The sequence below is a fragment of the Anabrus simplex genome, chromosome 2, assembly GCF_040414725.1.
Source record: "Anabrus simplex isolate iqAnaSimp1 chromosome 2, ASM4041472v1, whole genome shotgun sequence".
Classification (NCBI taxonomy): Eukaryota; Metazoa; Arthropoda; class Insecta; order Orthoptera; family Tettigoniidae; genus Anabrus; species Anabrus simplex.
The window spans coordinates 370,729,655-370,745,902 of record NC_090266.1 but is presented as its reverse complement, the minus strand read 5'-3'; the positions used below and the strand labels follow the sequence as shown (position 1 = coordinate 370,745,902).

Sequence of the window (16,248 nt, the reverse complement as noted above, 5' to 3'; positions counted from 1 at the left end):
TTTGATTCTATTTACATTTATGCCTTCACTGGTTATTATATCCATGAAAAGATTTCGGTGAAGTTCAACCATACATATAGTGCACATGAACTTAGAGTTTCCTTTGCAGTCTTCTTTCTCTGTCATTGGGTAGTGGTCAATGATTCAGTCCATCATAGAGGACTTCTTTCATTGGAGTAGGGATCATCTCTCCTTGGTGAGATTGTTGTTCTTTCGTTTTCAGCAGGGTTATTGCAATGTAATGACAAAACTTCAGGAGGCTCTCAGAATGGCTAGATAATACTTTGCAGTGCAGCAGTACAATGTACACATACAAAAAATATGGGAATATCAAGCACCATCATTTCTTCTGCTTAAAGTGATGCATATATTGACACAAACGGGTCAAACTGATCCACCCTCCCATTCCTTTATTGTAGGACTTGAACATTACAGACACTTCACATTTTTTTTCTTCTGGACCCACCTTGATACATTGCCTGTTTCCATCTGTTCAAAATTTGTACCAGCAGTGACAGCATTGTTGCCATTGTAGCGCACCAGGAACACATCACCACAACTGCTGTAGAAATATGATCTCCTTTCTTCTTGCTCCAAAAGGGGGACTTTGCTGTCCAATTTACCTCTGATGTCCTTGTTGCACATATTCTGTTTGAACCCGAGATGTTTTGGCAATTTCACGGACGATAAGTAATAGTCAAAAATATTTATGCCTCCTGTTTGATTAAATTCCAGCAGCGTCAGTGAGGAATAATTCTACACTTCAACGAAGTCTAAATTATTTTGGCCTGTCATTTTCTTTACTTCTGTACACTTGGAAAGAAATCTTATAGTTGCTGACAGAGCACAGGGCCCAGTTTTTGAAACTGATTCATATTGGCTTCCCTCTGATTAATTTTTGGTATAATGCTTGCTATAATCTAGAATTGTATTTTCATCAATAAAAAAGGTATTCACTATTTCCACCATATTTCCTAATGGCAGATTCCAGTGAGGTCAGTATAAGCCTGAGCTTGAACAAATGATCTCTCTCATTTTGAGATTGTTGTTATTTAGATGAAAATGGCTCAGAATTAGTTTGAAGTGATTGCACCTAATATTCTCGCATAAAGTAGTTAGCTCATCTTTCTCCTTGGCCCAGTATATCCTTTTATTTTTAGGCTACTGTGCATAACCAGATAGTAAAAATCTCCTGATAACAACAAGAATTTCACATTTGTCACATTAAGGTTACAGTTCTTTTTTGATGCATATAAGTTAGTCATTTCATAAATGAAACACAGTAAATTGGTAAAAATAATTAACACAAGTCCACTGGAGTGTCATGTGTCTGCCCATCATCTGATTGGCGGGGCGACAGGAACACTCATGTAGGTTGTAATGATCTAGTCCACTTGTGGATTATTCTTGTGCATTATAATTAGAGGTACTGCTGCTATCGGATCTCCTAATAGACATATCAGAAACAGAGGTACTGGCCAAATCTAATGTAAGACTACTTTCATTTTCATATGACAGCTTCGGTTTGCTCAATTTTTCTTTTTCAGCTCCAACTATTATTTTTCAGTGATGTTTTGACTTCCACATAACCTAACTTTCCCTTTTTCAGTTTCTGTTGAAGCAATCTGCACCTTAGATTTACTCAGAAGTAGGTTCCTACCAAGGTGATTTAGATTGCTGTCATGGTCAGCGTCTATTTCATATCCATCATCAGAAGGTTTGACATAGATTAGCTGCTCCTCATCGAATGTTGGTTCTTCCTCCAAAATTTCCAATATTTCACTGACTGTGAAACTAGAAAGGACTGGGCTGAATGGCTCAGATGGTTGAGGGACTGGCCTTCTGACTCCAACTAGGCAGGTTTGATCCTGGCTCAGTCCGGTGGTATTTGAAGGTCCTCAAATACGTCAGCCTCGTATAAGTAGATTTAATGCCACATAAAAGGACTCCTGCGGGACTAAATTATGGCACCTTTAGTCTTCGAAAACCGTAAAATCAGTTAGTGGGACGTAAAGATCTATAACATTAGAACAAATTAGAAAGGAAATTAAAATATCTGAGACAATAGGACACTGCGTGTATAGAGTCCGTTTTTCAGGACAGCTATATTTACAAGGCTCTGTCACTTCAGAGATAAGATCTGATTGTCATCTGTATGTGTTGGTTGATTCATGGAAGTCTCAACAACATGATCTGTCCCATAGAGTACAGTAGTTATTGGGAATAATTCTTCATTAATAAATAAATGTCTCACATGTTGCTCAAAACTCTGTACTGTCTCACTGCCATCGTCGCAAGAAGTGTGATTCAACAATAAATGTTGAGAATAAAGAATGATCTATTCTTGATTCCTGTAAACCACAGTCTTTCAGAAGTGCAAGAAAGTTTTGCAGTCCTAAAATTATACATGGGTTCATAAATTGCATGTAAAACCTATATTTCATAACACATCTGAATTCATAAAATCAGTATCACATTCTTATTTATTTGCCTCCTTACATTCAAGCATGTTCGTTGAGAAGCATTTTCATTAATTTCCCATAACATGACAAACTTCAGGCCTAGCAGCATAAGTTTGTTCAATACTGCATGGCAACCTTGTTACCAAACTACAAGTTAATATGAAGACATCCTAATGGCCTAAATGGATGGTTGGTATACAGGAATGTTTATGAATTGATTAAATAGGAAAATTTGCAATATTCACAAAAATGCAAATTTTTTTTTGAACATTTTGTACACTTCTATTGATCAATCAAATGAATGTTGCTAGATAATAGAATAGTTGTAAATTTCAGTATAGCTGATATCTCTCAGCTATAATGGCCCTATTTATATACTGGCAGACGATGTGACTGCTGGAATGCGTTTTAAAAAAAATTGCTGTGGGAGCTGGAAACATTGAAGAGTAAGCGAAGCACATATCTCTTTCAGTGTAATGAAATAGACAAACAGATGTTATTAATCCCAACAAAGGGCTGCTTTTGTGATAAACAGAAATTGAAGAGTGAGTGTGCCCTTAACCCTAGAACACTACCTCTTTACCCACAGTCAGTAAACGAACCCTTCATAAATTTAACTACAGCAATTTATTTCCTTTTTGACTGTCTTCATAACATCCAAAATTTAACAATTGTTTGATATTAGAATGACTAAGGGTTTCTAAACCTAAAATACATTAGTCTTGTTATGTTTCAACACTTTATAATCTGAACCTAGTATTATAAACTTGTCAAAGAAAAGGAAAGCATGCAAGATGGTTCCTTGCATTAGCCTACATGTACTAATACAGTATATATATATATCCCCTCACACACACACACACACACACACACAAAGTACTCAAAGCTATATCTGCGTTTTTATTTAGAGTACAACGGAGCTAAATCTGCTGTTAAAATAAATAATCATAACAAAGCAAAAGGCAGAATTTAAATATTTACCATTAAATTCAAGGTTTTCATAGATCATTTGATGCAAAGATTGGCAGTCCTTAATTACTTTTTTCTAGTAAATATTATGTTATCAGTAAAGGCTTAGCTTGTCAGGTTCAGACACATCAGATGTTATTATGCTCAGTTGACAATCTGAAGAGGTTTGTGTTTGTTCGCTGTGCGACTGATCACTAATTTCATTAATATTGTTCACCTGTATTAATCCTTCGACAGATAATAGCTTTTCCATGTTGCTCTTCTCCTTTTCTCTATGAAAGGGATCATTATCATTATTGGTAGTATCAAGTACAATATCTTCCTCCACAAAGTTGTCATTTTCCACAGATTCATGACTTAGTTACTTCTTTAATGTTTGTTTCCTTCACCAGAAATTAAGTACACATTCTACTTCTTCAGGCCTTTTTTACCTATAAAATAAGGCAAGTATAGGGACTGTGCTAGTGGAGCTGTTTTTACCGCAAGCGCCTCTAGCAGAAAAAACGGACATGATTTGCGGGAGGAATTATTGTACTATTCTGCATGGAATTCATGAAGACTCATATTTGTTTCTTCTAAGCATACATTGCGCAGTATTGAGATATGGCTTCGGAAAGTTGTTTACGATCAAGTGTAATATGCGTTGGATTTCAAAAATAAAATGGGTTTCATTATACTTTAAACCTTCCACCTTGAGAAAGGGCAGAAGTCTTCAAATAAGCCAACATATATTTGTTGTGAATGAAAGACTGGCAGGTGTTTATGGGTAACTAGTGTCAATCAGCGACCTTATTATGTTAAAATCAAAGTATGATTAATTACTTTTTTTCTAGTTTTATATAAAGTTATTGCATCATGTTTAATCAACAGAATGTATATGTTTGTGAATTAGGTTTATAATAGTATTATGCTTTATCCATACAGCATCATATAGTTATAATTTGGTATATGAATGTAATTTTCATATGAATTATGACTGGAATGTCATGAAGGGTGAAAGTGGATGTAAAGCAGCCCTATTAGAACATTGTAAACATATTGCTACATTTTGCTCTGTCATTAATAGTGAATGAGATTCCTCAAAAACAATCATTCTCCAACAGTGGGAAAATCCAAGAAGTTTCTGTTACAGCCTATATTCTCGAGGTAAAACTGTCCAAGAAATTTTTCACGATAAAACACTGAAACATGTGATTAATTCTACGGAAAATAAAGAGGAACCTCTATTTATGAAAAAGCTTTTCAGAAAAATAAAAGATATTGATTGTGCTTTTTCTCTTATACTAAAAGAAGAATGTGGAAATTAAACTTCTGTGCGTAATTTCAAGTTTGATTGTGGAACAGTTGAGAAGTGGAACAGTTGAACAGAGCAAAAGGAATAATTTTTTAATGTTGCTTTTGTGCAATTATTAAAAGCGACTGTACTCATAAAATGTATAGATGCTATTCAGTGGTTAATTTTTCTAATTTGAAATTTTGAATAACACCAGTAATGTTTGAAATTATGCAATCTGAGGGTGTGCAGCAATTTTATAATGCCAGTTTCATGAGAGGAAAAAACAGTCAGCAAGCTCGTAATGATAAAACATTGCAAAATGGTGATAACAACCATCTGGTAAGGTCATTCCTTGAAAATAAATGTATCAGTTCTCCTGCTGTTAGGTATGGCAGGACTTATGAGCACACAATGGTGAATCAGTATTGCTTATCACATAAATGTTCCATAATTCATCCAGGGGTGTGCATTAAAGAAGTACAACTGCGGATATGCTGCAGCCCAGATTCCGTCTGCGTTCTTGCATCGCTTGTTATCAAGCGAGAAGGAAATTCCTGCACTCTCCTGCATTCTCTTCTATTTTGTATTTCCTATGTCTGATCGTTCTTCTCTTGTACTTCATCTCTTGTGTCCTGCAACTTATGTGATTGCGGGGCCTTGTGTAATCTTTGTATATATCCTGAGCTATCAGGTTCTCTCCTAGGTGTGCTATTAATGAAATGCCGGCTACAAACTCAAGAATGTTTTGTTGGAGTCCATGGTTTTCTGTCGCTTGTCTCCCTCCTCAAAGCGATAATCCAAGCTTTTTGTTATCTATTTGTATGCTGTTTTTCAATTCAGAAACAAAAAGAATTTTGTTCCAGGAGAACAATTTTTGTATGTAAAATTACACCCCACAACAGAACAATTATTATTACTCTTACAAGAACCACAATCCCTGTCAGTCATCTCAACTAAAGGATTCGTCCTCAACTACTGTTTAAATTAAGAACTAGTGTTAGGTTTAATGGCCCACCCAATCAATACACTTCACTTTACAAGTGAAAACTATTTAATATTAAAATATATTAAACATGAAGTTTGTAAATTGTAACTCAACTACTGTGGCATATAAGCATACACATTACTCACGACTCCCGGAAACCGATGCACAGAATTGCCACCAGAGCGCAACACTTGCAATGCGCAATGTCTCTATACATAGGGATTAAGATACCATATTGGCTCGCGTACCACACACCCTTGCATCAGACATGCACCCAAGTTTTACAAGAGATAATCAGAGAAAAATTTACTACTACAACATTTTCTTGAAACATAGTAGGCATTTATTAAATAATACATACCAAGGATTGTTGCCTAATTGTTCTTCCTCTTAAAGCAATAATATCCACCACCTCCTAAAAGTCAGACCTATTTAAGAAGTACGGTAAAAGGAAGCAGTACCCTCAAATGCGTTCATCATAGTAGGTACAGGTATACAAGAAGTTTGATCTAAAATGAAAAAAAAGTCTAATATTAGTTGTTGGTGAAAGTGAAAAAATAAAGAATTACGGTATAGCAAGTACCGTAAGAAACATTAAAAAACATTTTTTTTCTTGTGGCTTTACGTCACACCGACACAAATAGGTCTTACGGTGACGAAGGGATAGGAAAGGCCTAGGAGTTGGAAAGAAGTGGCCGTGGCCTTAATTAAGGTACAGCCCCAGCATTTGCCTGAAGTGAAAATGGAAACCAGGGAAAACCATTTTCAGATCAGCCGACAGTGGAATTCGAACCCACTATCTCCCGGATGCAAGCTTGCAGCCGCGCGCCCGCAACCGCACGGCCAACTCGCCTGGTAAAGAACATTTTACTCGCCAATTAAAGATAAGCCTGTGGTAATCTTCATCAGTACTGCTGTATTCACCTGCAGAACTTGAAATCTTGTCATTGTTGCTCCAAACTGCGTCATCTACTGTCCCGTCCATTGCGTTTGAAATGCTGCATTTGTTGAAGGATTTCATGATGAGACCTTCAGGAATGCAATCCCATGCAACTTCAATTCATTCACATGAGTGCTTTCTTTGGTCTCCTTATTTTGCCTGTCGGCATTTTGCCCTTAACACTTGCCATCCATTCCATGTACAGATTTTTCAAGTGTGCCTTGAATGGCCTATTTAAGCACACATCAAGTGATTGAAACACTGAGGTCATTCTACCCAGCATGGTAACTAGATCCGTATTCCCTGCCACTAATCTCATATTAACTTCTTCTGTTAAATGGCCACGAAAATTGTCCAGCACAAGCATATTCCTTGTTTCCGGTACAGCTCCGGGATGTCGCTCCCACACACTTCTAATCCAGTTAACAACTAGCGTATTGTCCACCCATCCTTTCTCCTGTGCCTTCATAACAGTCCCTGGCAGAAAGTTTCATTCTTGGGAATTGTTTTCAGCTTAAGTACATAAGGCTTTCTCCCGTCTGCAGGTACTGCTAACATAACAGTGCAGTGTTCCTTTTCATAGCCAGCTGTTTGTACATTTACAATCTTTAAACCCTTCTCATTTATTGTTGTTTCAGAAGGCATTTCAAAATAAACCAGGGTTTGGTCGGCGTTGTTGATTTGTGATGATAAATATTGATTCTTCTCCCAAAGATGGAATCTCATATCTCTGAAAGGATAAAAGTTTCTCTTGATATGCTTCAGGAATACGTATAAGAATAAATTGACAATGCATGGCCACTAAGTGACTGAAACTAGTCCCAAGACTTATGTAATATAATTTAATTGATATATTGTATTGAAAAAGTGGACTCTCTTGTTAATTTATTCTTATAATTATTGCACTTCAGTACAGAACAAAAATGAAATTTATAGCTTATAATCAGGAATACGTTATGAAATCATATGAAGTGAAAGGTTCTTTCACAAAGGATCCACGTATCCACCCCCTGCTCGCTTTAAAATTGTGTGCCACATCAAGCTCTCATACTGTATTCATAGCTTGCAGTTGACACATCTCTGTACACACAGCATATCAAACCATTGTCTGTTGATAACAAATACCAGAAGTTTTTCCTCTAGTTGAGAAAGCTTAGCTGATGATCCACAAAAAGCATGCCTATTTCTTATGCTTGAAAGCAATTTGTCTTCCTTATTTTTCCAATCTCTGCCAGGCGAGTTGACCGTGCGGTTAGGGGCGCTCATCTGTCAGCTTGCATCCGGGAGATAGTGGGTTCGAATCCCACTGTTGGCAGCCCTGAAGATGGTTTTCCGTGATTTCCCATCTTCATACTACGCAAATGCTGGAGCTGTACCTTAATTAAAGCCACGGTCGCTTCCTTCCAACTCCTAGGCCTTTCCTATCCCATCGTCGCCATAAGACCTATCTATGTCGGTGCGACGTAAAGCCACTGGCAAAAAAAATTTCCAATCTCTAATATGATTCAGGATTGTCATACTTTCTTCCCGCTGCACGATTCCCTAACTCTTCGGCATCTTTAATAATTCTTAGCTTTTCTGTGGCACTGAAGGAATGCAGTCCTGTACCACTCATATTTGCATACATTTTGTGTTTTGGTGCGACATGTATACATGGAATTGTAAGCAGAAGTTTACCGAAAGTACTACACTAGTAGAATACTGTAACGTCTATTGAAATATGACACAAATTAATGTCTTGTGGGCAGAAGTTTGCCCAAAGTACTACACCAGTCAAGTAACAGCAGTTGGAACATGACCCAAATTGAAGTCTTCATGTATGATGCTCACCCCACTTTTTGGAAGTATTAAAAGGAAAAGTGTGCGTATAACATGAGCAAATACGGTACATGTGAGTGAAGAGGGCTACTATAAATGATTTAAACTGACACTCGTACTATACTTATATCCAGCAACAGGAAGAAATACTGAAGAAGTTGCATGACCACAGGCCATAATATATCTTACCATTACTAACTATTTGTCAGTATGACGAGGTCCACCCAAATAATCAAATATCACGAAAAACTATCGGGAAAGTCAATAATTGCACCTACCACTGAGCACAACTGCTGCAGGAACTGCAGCTACACAAAATCATGGGGATTACACATGTACCGAAGACAACGGAAAGTACTATTGTAAATATTATGTAGGGTTAGTGTTCTAGGGTTAATATAAACAAATTAGCTTTAAATTTAACAACTTGCTGATCGAGATAGCTAAGCATCAACTTTTAGTAGTGTTTTTGCCTTATTTTTCTAATCTCTGCCACACTGAGTAGCTCAGACGGTAGCCTGCTGGCCTTCCGTCTCCAAGTTGGCGGGTTCAATCCTGACTCAGTCTTGTGGAATTTGAAGGTGCTGAAATACCCCAGTCTCATGTCAGTTGATACTGGCATGTAAAAAACTCCAGCGGGGTGAAATTCCGGCAAATTAGCATCTCTGAAAACCGTAAAAGTAGTTACTGGGATGTAAATCCAATAACATTATTTTCTACTCCATGAAATACTGAGATAGTACCATAATAATTTTACTGATCTGAGAATTGGTGATTTCTCACAATAATATATGGAAGATCTTGCGATTGAGGGAGTGGCTCTATGGTTTCGGTCATGTAGCTACCAGCTTGCATTCGGGAGATAGAACGCCACTGTCGGCAGCCCCGAAGATGGTTTTGGATTTTGCATGTTTTCCCATTTTCAGACCATGCAAATGCTGGAACTGTACCTAAATTAAGGCCATGGCCACTAACTCATAGTAAGTTTTCAGGGACTGATGGTCACAATGACCTGAAAATGTAATTGAAATAACCACCACGCCATTGAGGTGGATACTGCATTATGATGTTTGCCGTAATACATTTGTTTAGTTGGGGTTTCATGACATATTGAATCAATTTCTTACTACTGTTGGAATGGCATGTTCATGTCTGGCAGTCTGTTACAGATACAAGATACACTCAGCTACCTTTCCATGTCATTCTCTTGTGTATTGATATACCAAAGAATTGGGTACATATAACTGTGCCCAGTCATTGTTTGAGACTTCTCAATGACATTCCATCGATTTTTATCGTATAAAACACACTGTACCCTGCAGAGTAGTCTGGACAAATCCACTGAGCTTCCCGAACATTTCTTCATGTACCATCCCCTTATGATGCAGGTGCATGATGCCCTTTTGCAAATAAATCTGTTGGAATAAAAGTGCACCGGCAAAACATGCATCACAGTATGTGCAACACATGTATCCACACTGTGCTTGAAGTTGGTACCTACTTCACAATAGCCGGTATGAGTGCTACCTTTTGTCTGGGTGTTTTTTGCTAGTTGCTTTACGTCTCACCGACACAGATAGGTCTTATGGCGACGATGGGACAGGGAAGGGCTAGGAGTGGGAAGGAAGCGGCCGTGGCCTTAATTAAGGTACAGCCCCAGCATTTGCCCGGTGTGAAAATGGGAAACCACGGAAAACCATCTTCAGGGCTGCCAGCAGTGGGGTTCGAACCTACTATCTTCCGAATACTGGATACTGGCCGCACTTAAGCAACTGCAGCTATCGAGCTCGGTTTGTCTGGGTGTGACTTGCTTATAAAGAGAAGATGAATTAGGAAAAAGTATATGGATTAGTGTTAAATTAAATGACTTCACTTTAAATGCAGTCACTTGAGCAAGGTAATGGAGATATATTCTCTGTATTTGTGTACAAGTTTGTTGGAAGCTATTGGAAATAATTGAAACAGTGTGCGTGCTCACACACACGCACACACACACACACACACACACACACACACGCAAAACTCTTTTCTACCAAGGTCATATTTTCCATACTTAATGGTATCTTGCTACAAGATATTCATACGCTATTCTAAGCTATCTGTTTAAAATCTCCTAAACAGTTGTTCATAGTATTATAGTTTTCCAATTTCTTACCCATTGCTGTCATTAAATTGTAAGATTCTTCCTCGTGTGATGTGAAACAATTGCAGTTACTCTTCATTATGATGGTATTATTTTACATCAGTTCTGGGCAAGAATTTAATGTGACATCTGGAGTGCTCGTAGTATAATGACACAGATCCTTAATAGACAAAAGAATATTTACACTTGTTACATTCTTTTCAAAATGAGAGTGTGAGGTACCTTTTTATTCTCTCTGTTCTGAAATGTTAGGTATTGTGTGTATGTGCTGCTTTTTATTTTGTCAAAATAAGAGGACTGTGTTGCTTTGGAATTTAAAAATCGGTAGAATTTTCCACTATTATTAGAGCTGTGGATGGTTAGCATGTTGCTCTCAGTACCTGAAGAGTAGTTGTGTTACTTGCTGTGAGATATACACATTATTATTTAACCTATGCTCATGTCAGGTGCCTAGTGACTATTAAATAAAAGAGAATTAAAAAATTTTGCATTTGCCAGAAAAATGGAATGAAATGAACTTAATTTACCAGATCCCATATCCCTTCCAATAGGAGTTTCTCTGACTGAAAATATTACAGAACCTTTCAGAAGGGGATATCCATACAGGATTTTCACTGTTTCCAGATTTTGCCAAAACTACTGGAATTAATTGTGGGTTGTGCATAGAAGATTGTGCTCTGCTGTATATCCTAGAAATAATAAGCTTTTAAATGTTTTGTGTACATTTGCTGGAACAGATGGTGCACTTAGAGAGTGACACTGGCCACTTGCCCCTACATCGTAACAAAGAATGTGACCCAAAATTATTAGAAAGGTATTTTCAGATTACTTTAATACTGATGAGCGTTATGTTCTTGGTGACATAAATACCTGCAGACTGTTGTTTTCAGGACCTAACTTATTACATCAAATTCTTCGCATGTCATGAGTACTACTCGGTGTAAGATCACTTAATGTTTTGCTGTTTGCAGAAAGTAATTTAATGTATTTAATATATGATTTCTGTTATTTTTCTCCACTCATTTAAAACCTCAAAATAGCAAGAATATTTGTGGTTGAAAGTAAATACTTAAAAGTTTAGTCTTTGTATCCATGCAATTTAATTTCACCAGCTTTTAGTCTTCAGAAATATTAACATCTACAGACTCTGTGTTACTTATGAAGTTTTGGGCAGTTAAGGTCAGCAGTAAATACTTACATGCAAACTACATTGAAATTTATTAAAATGGGGTCCTCTGCATCTTTTCTTTTTTTGAACTTAAAAGTTCTCTACAGAAGTAGAATCTTAAACTTTTGATTCTCTTTGTTATATTAGTTTGTCATTTAATTTGTGAAAAGCATCTTTTCTCAGTTGCAGGTTGGAATCTCCTTTAAATCAACTTTTCTTCCCACATTGTATGACTGGTAGTCTTCCTTGGCTCCAAAAGACATTGTTCTTTGTTCCAATTGGTCTTGTTTGGAACATAATATTTGAAATCACCTTCAGCAGGATGAGGTCTTGTACAGCATCAGTGACAGACTGCATTTTACATAGTCCATTTTGGCCAGGTTTTTCAGGCACATCATTCTCATTATTTAAGCTTTTTCTCAGCAAGAAGAATTAGCCTTATGGCAGCGAATCTGTTACAAGAGAGAGTCGTGTTCATATTGTAGGATATCTTACGAGAGAGTCGTGTTCATATTGTAGGATATCTTGCACAACCCGAGAACATGTGTCTACCAAACAGCTATTTAATTTCTTGACTGCTAGAATATGTTCCCTCTCCCCTGGTGGTACATTTCAGTGAACTTAGCTGCCAGTTTGTAGAAATATTCCTGGAATTTCTGAGCTGATGTTTCTCATATCTTCTGAAACAGTGACATAACATTTTATTATAATATGTGACACAACAATAATACCATCTTTGTAAATTGTCTCAAATCCCAATAAATTATTCACAGTTTTTAAGTAGAAAGAATAAGAATTTTAGTGCTATACTAGTGTTTTTTTAAATATATCAATTTACCAACCTCCTTTAATGATACCCAAGTTCCTTTGTGGGGAAAGATCTGTTCAGCGGCCAGGCTGAGTGGCTCAGACGGTTGAGGCGCTGGCTTTCTGACCCCAACTTGGCAGGTTCGATCCTGGCTCAGTCCGGTGATATTTGAAGGTGTTCAAATACGTCAGCCTCGTGTCGGTAGAGAAAAGAACTCCTGCAGGACAAAATTCTGGCACCTCGGCATCTCCGAAAACCGGAAAAGTAGTTAGTGGGATGTAAAGCAATTAACATTATATTATTTAGATCTGTTCATCCACTCTCTTCTGCATTAGACTGATCAACACTGGGTGTAGGCTTGTGTACCAGCCTGTTCTTGAGGTTTTCACTGGTCAGACCAGGTGTTATTTGTCAGGAGGGTGGTATACTCACTGGTTAACTCACACAAACGCTTTCTTGGAAGAAGATGAATCAGTATTTGGCTTGAATCAAAGACTTATCTTAAAATTTATCATTTGAACTATAATCTTCACAGTCCATATTGAGGAAAATCCCTGTAATTATTTTGTCATTAAGTGGTCCTGAATACAGACATTCATTTACAGTTTGTGTTCACACATTTCAAATTGTTATATCCCAGGGGAACAACAAATCATAGGTTATGTCGTTATAATTTGGGAATGACTTAGTCTTGTAGCACACAATTGAGAGTGTGGAAATGCTATATGCTTTGATGGATGTATTATAAATGGTAAGTAAAATTCATCATAACTCATACCAAATTTGAATCTTGTTTTGTTTGTATGAAATTTTTCACACATAAAATGACATGCATTGCTCCATTTAATTCAGTACTTACTTTCAGTAGGACTCTTCATCACAGCCATATTCAAAATGCATATCTTGTGTGGCTTTTCCTGACCTGTAATATTAACCAGAAAATTTCACCATAACAGCTTACTGGAGCCCACATGTTTGACTTAAAGTGGCTAACATGCCAGTACGATTTGAGATACCTCGCTCTTGAAACTTCATACATTTTGTCCAACCTATAACAGTGTGAAATGCCAGGTTCATGTACAATATTTCAGAAGGAATTCTGCCAAATAAAATAATGTACATATATATCCTTTGTGGTGTAAAAAGTGAGCTATTAACACTAGATTTGTAAAGTGAATGTAAGATAAAGCTGAATATAAGCATTGTAGCATAATTTTAAAGCTAATGCTCATATAATTTATTAATGTTGTAATGATATAAACTTTTTTCATGTCCCTAAGCAATTGTATCATGTCACTACATTATGGATGTATCTTTCTTGTACATCATTGTAAATTCCATGTCTTCATCAACTACAACGTCAGTATCAAGTGCGCAGTTATATGTCATACATGATATTTTGGTTGAAAGTAAAGGAAAATTACACTTTTCAATGTTGCTTAGCTTGGTCTGAAGAGCAGGTACAATTTTCCATTAGTCAGTCAGTATAATTGACACACTGCCCAATTATCTCAAGCTTATTACACTACACTGCTTTACTCGTAAATATATAACTCATATGGTAAGGGTTATTCTGCCCGGAGGCAGGTCCGAACCTCCGCAGGGGTGTACCTGAGCCGGAGTTTACGTGCGGTAGGGTGGCCAGTTCCTTTCCGCTCCTCCATTCCCTTACCCCCCACCAACAGCGCGTGGCAACCCATCCAACTCCTGACCACGCCCAATGTTGCTTAACTTCGGAGATCTCACGGGATCCGGTGTTTCAACACGGCTACGGCCGTTGGCATAACTCATATATAACACACATAACTCATTAAGAGACTTTGCCTGCCTCAGCCAGGTGACATGTAAATTTAGGAGCGTCACGTGGTCAGTGTAATGACTTCTTCAGCCACATTGCTTGGCTTTATTGACTAAACATACATTTACTGCATAATAATCTGATGCACTCAAGCATTTTAACCCACTCCATTATATTTTGTGAAAGTCATTTCTCCTAGCAGGTATGGGTTGAAAGAGAAGATGTATCAAATACTCTGTGTATGGAGTAATATTACATTCAGAATTATCTTCTGCATAAAACACCAGTGAATTGATCTTTTGCTCTGCAATAGACTAGGTGATACTGTTCACAGCATCATCCACATAGTGTGCAGGAACACTGATTAGACAGCTGATAATACCCATTTATGGTCACAGATTCCATAGTGGAAGCCATATGCTGCTGTCCTGGTGTATACATCTCATAGTGTGAAGCTTGGTTCCTTCCATTCTTCCATGTTCATGGCTTTGTGTGCTTTGTAAGTTTGTATGTGTGCTAGGTTGTTGCTGTCTCCCTTATGAAGAAGTCTGTATTTGCTAGCAGGCACACTAGTCTAGTTCTTGTTGTTCTACGTAATAGAAGGGCTCTTCGTAGGTACACACCTTTCACTGCCTCTAATAATCTTAGGCCCAGTTTATTCAACCTCAGTTAACATTTAACTGCCTGTTAAAATAATTTAACAGTGAACTTAACCAAATTAGCATTTAATCAACATTAGTTATGACTAACAGTCTGTTAAACTCTTCATTTAACTTAACTTCCCCGGTTCAAGCAGTTAAATTCTCTGTTAGCTCAAAATATGGCAGGTGCATTAGTTGCAGAACTTCTGTATCTTGAATATTTGGAATATGATAGGCCTTTTCCAGAAAGAGTTACAAATGGAAGAGATGATTTTCATACAGTTGTTTCAGTTGCGTAATCGTATGTTGACTATCATCAGTATGTAGATTGAATTCACTAAAAATTTTCTACGAAGTGTTACTTTTAGCTTTGAGCATGAATCCATTAGTTTGCTTACTTTCTATAGCAGGTAATTCAGTGTTCTTGCTGGAAATTTCCGCCAGCTGGGTGGCAGGAATGAGCAGACGGGTGGGAAATACTGAGTAAAAAAATTAGTATGATCAAATTTCAGACTATTCCCCTCAGAGCATTAACAATAATATCAGACAGGTAAACATTAATGGCAAAATTAAATTATTTTAGTGATATCACGAACAGGACATAAGAGTACAGTGTTTTGAACTTTCTCATGTTCTGCTGCTTGTTCATCATCATGTAACACCGGACTTACTCGGTTGTTGTAGAGTGCCCTGCGGAATCTAGTGATCGCATGCTACTTTGGACATTGCTCGTGCACAATACTACTTGATAGTCAAGCTGAACATTTGAACTCAAATATAATTGATGCAGTTGTGCTGACAATAATGAAGATTTATCATTTAAATAAACAATTTTGCAGTATTTACATTTTAATTTGGAACACCCTTTGACTCAAATATGTATTAATGTTATGAAACTAACACATACCTAGGTCATGTTAGTCAGACAGTCTGTACAAACTGAAGGGCGGTGCACCTATTAAATATGTCCTGGGGACAACACTTGGTATATACTTGGAAATAATTTCCAAAATAAGAGAAATTTGAACCACGCATTCTCCTCTCAGCTTTATTTCATATTGGTCTATAGAGCAAGAGAAAATTCAGGGTCAAGACAAAAAAATGCATGTTGACTTCATGTGCCTTGGTTTACAGCTGTATTAAAACAAAAGCCCATCAAAGTGCATTCACAAACTGCATGGTTCTGCCACTGCCTTCAAGATTCTCACTGATCGTGACTCTCATGAGAGTTAACACAGTG

The 16,248-nt window shown here is 37.2% G+C and overlaps 1 protein-coding gene across 2 annotated transcripts in view; it reads left to right on the top strand.

Moving 5' to 3' along the window:
• LOC136864142 (RING finger and SPRY domain-containing protein 1) overlaps positions 1 to 16,248 on the top strand; it is a 330,976-nt gene that overhangs the window by 184,886 nt on the left and 129,842 nt on the right. The window contains exon 11 of one of the 2 annotated variants that reach the window (XM_067140778.2): positions 11,945 to 12,011. The exons of the other annotated variant lie outside the window; for it this stretch is intronic. The gene's annotated coding sequence lies outside the window, so the exon portion shown is untranslated. Of the gene's footprint in view, positions 1 to 11,944; positions 12,012 to 16,248 lie in introns of those variants that run through there. 2 annotated transcript variants of the gene reach the window in all.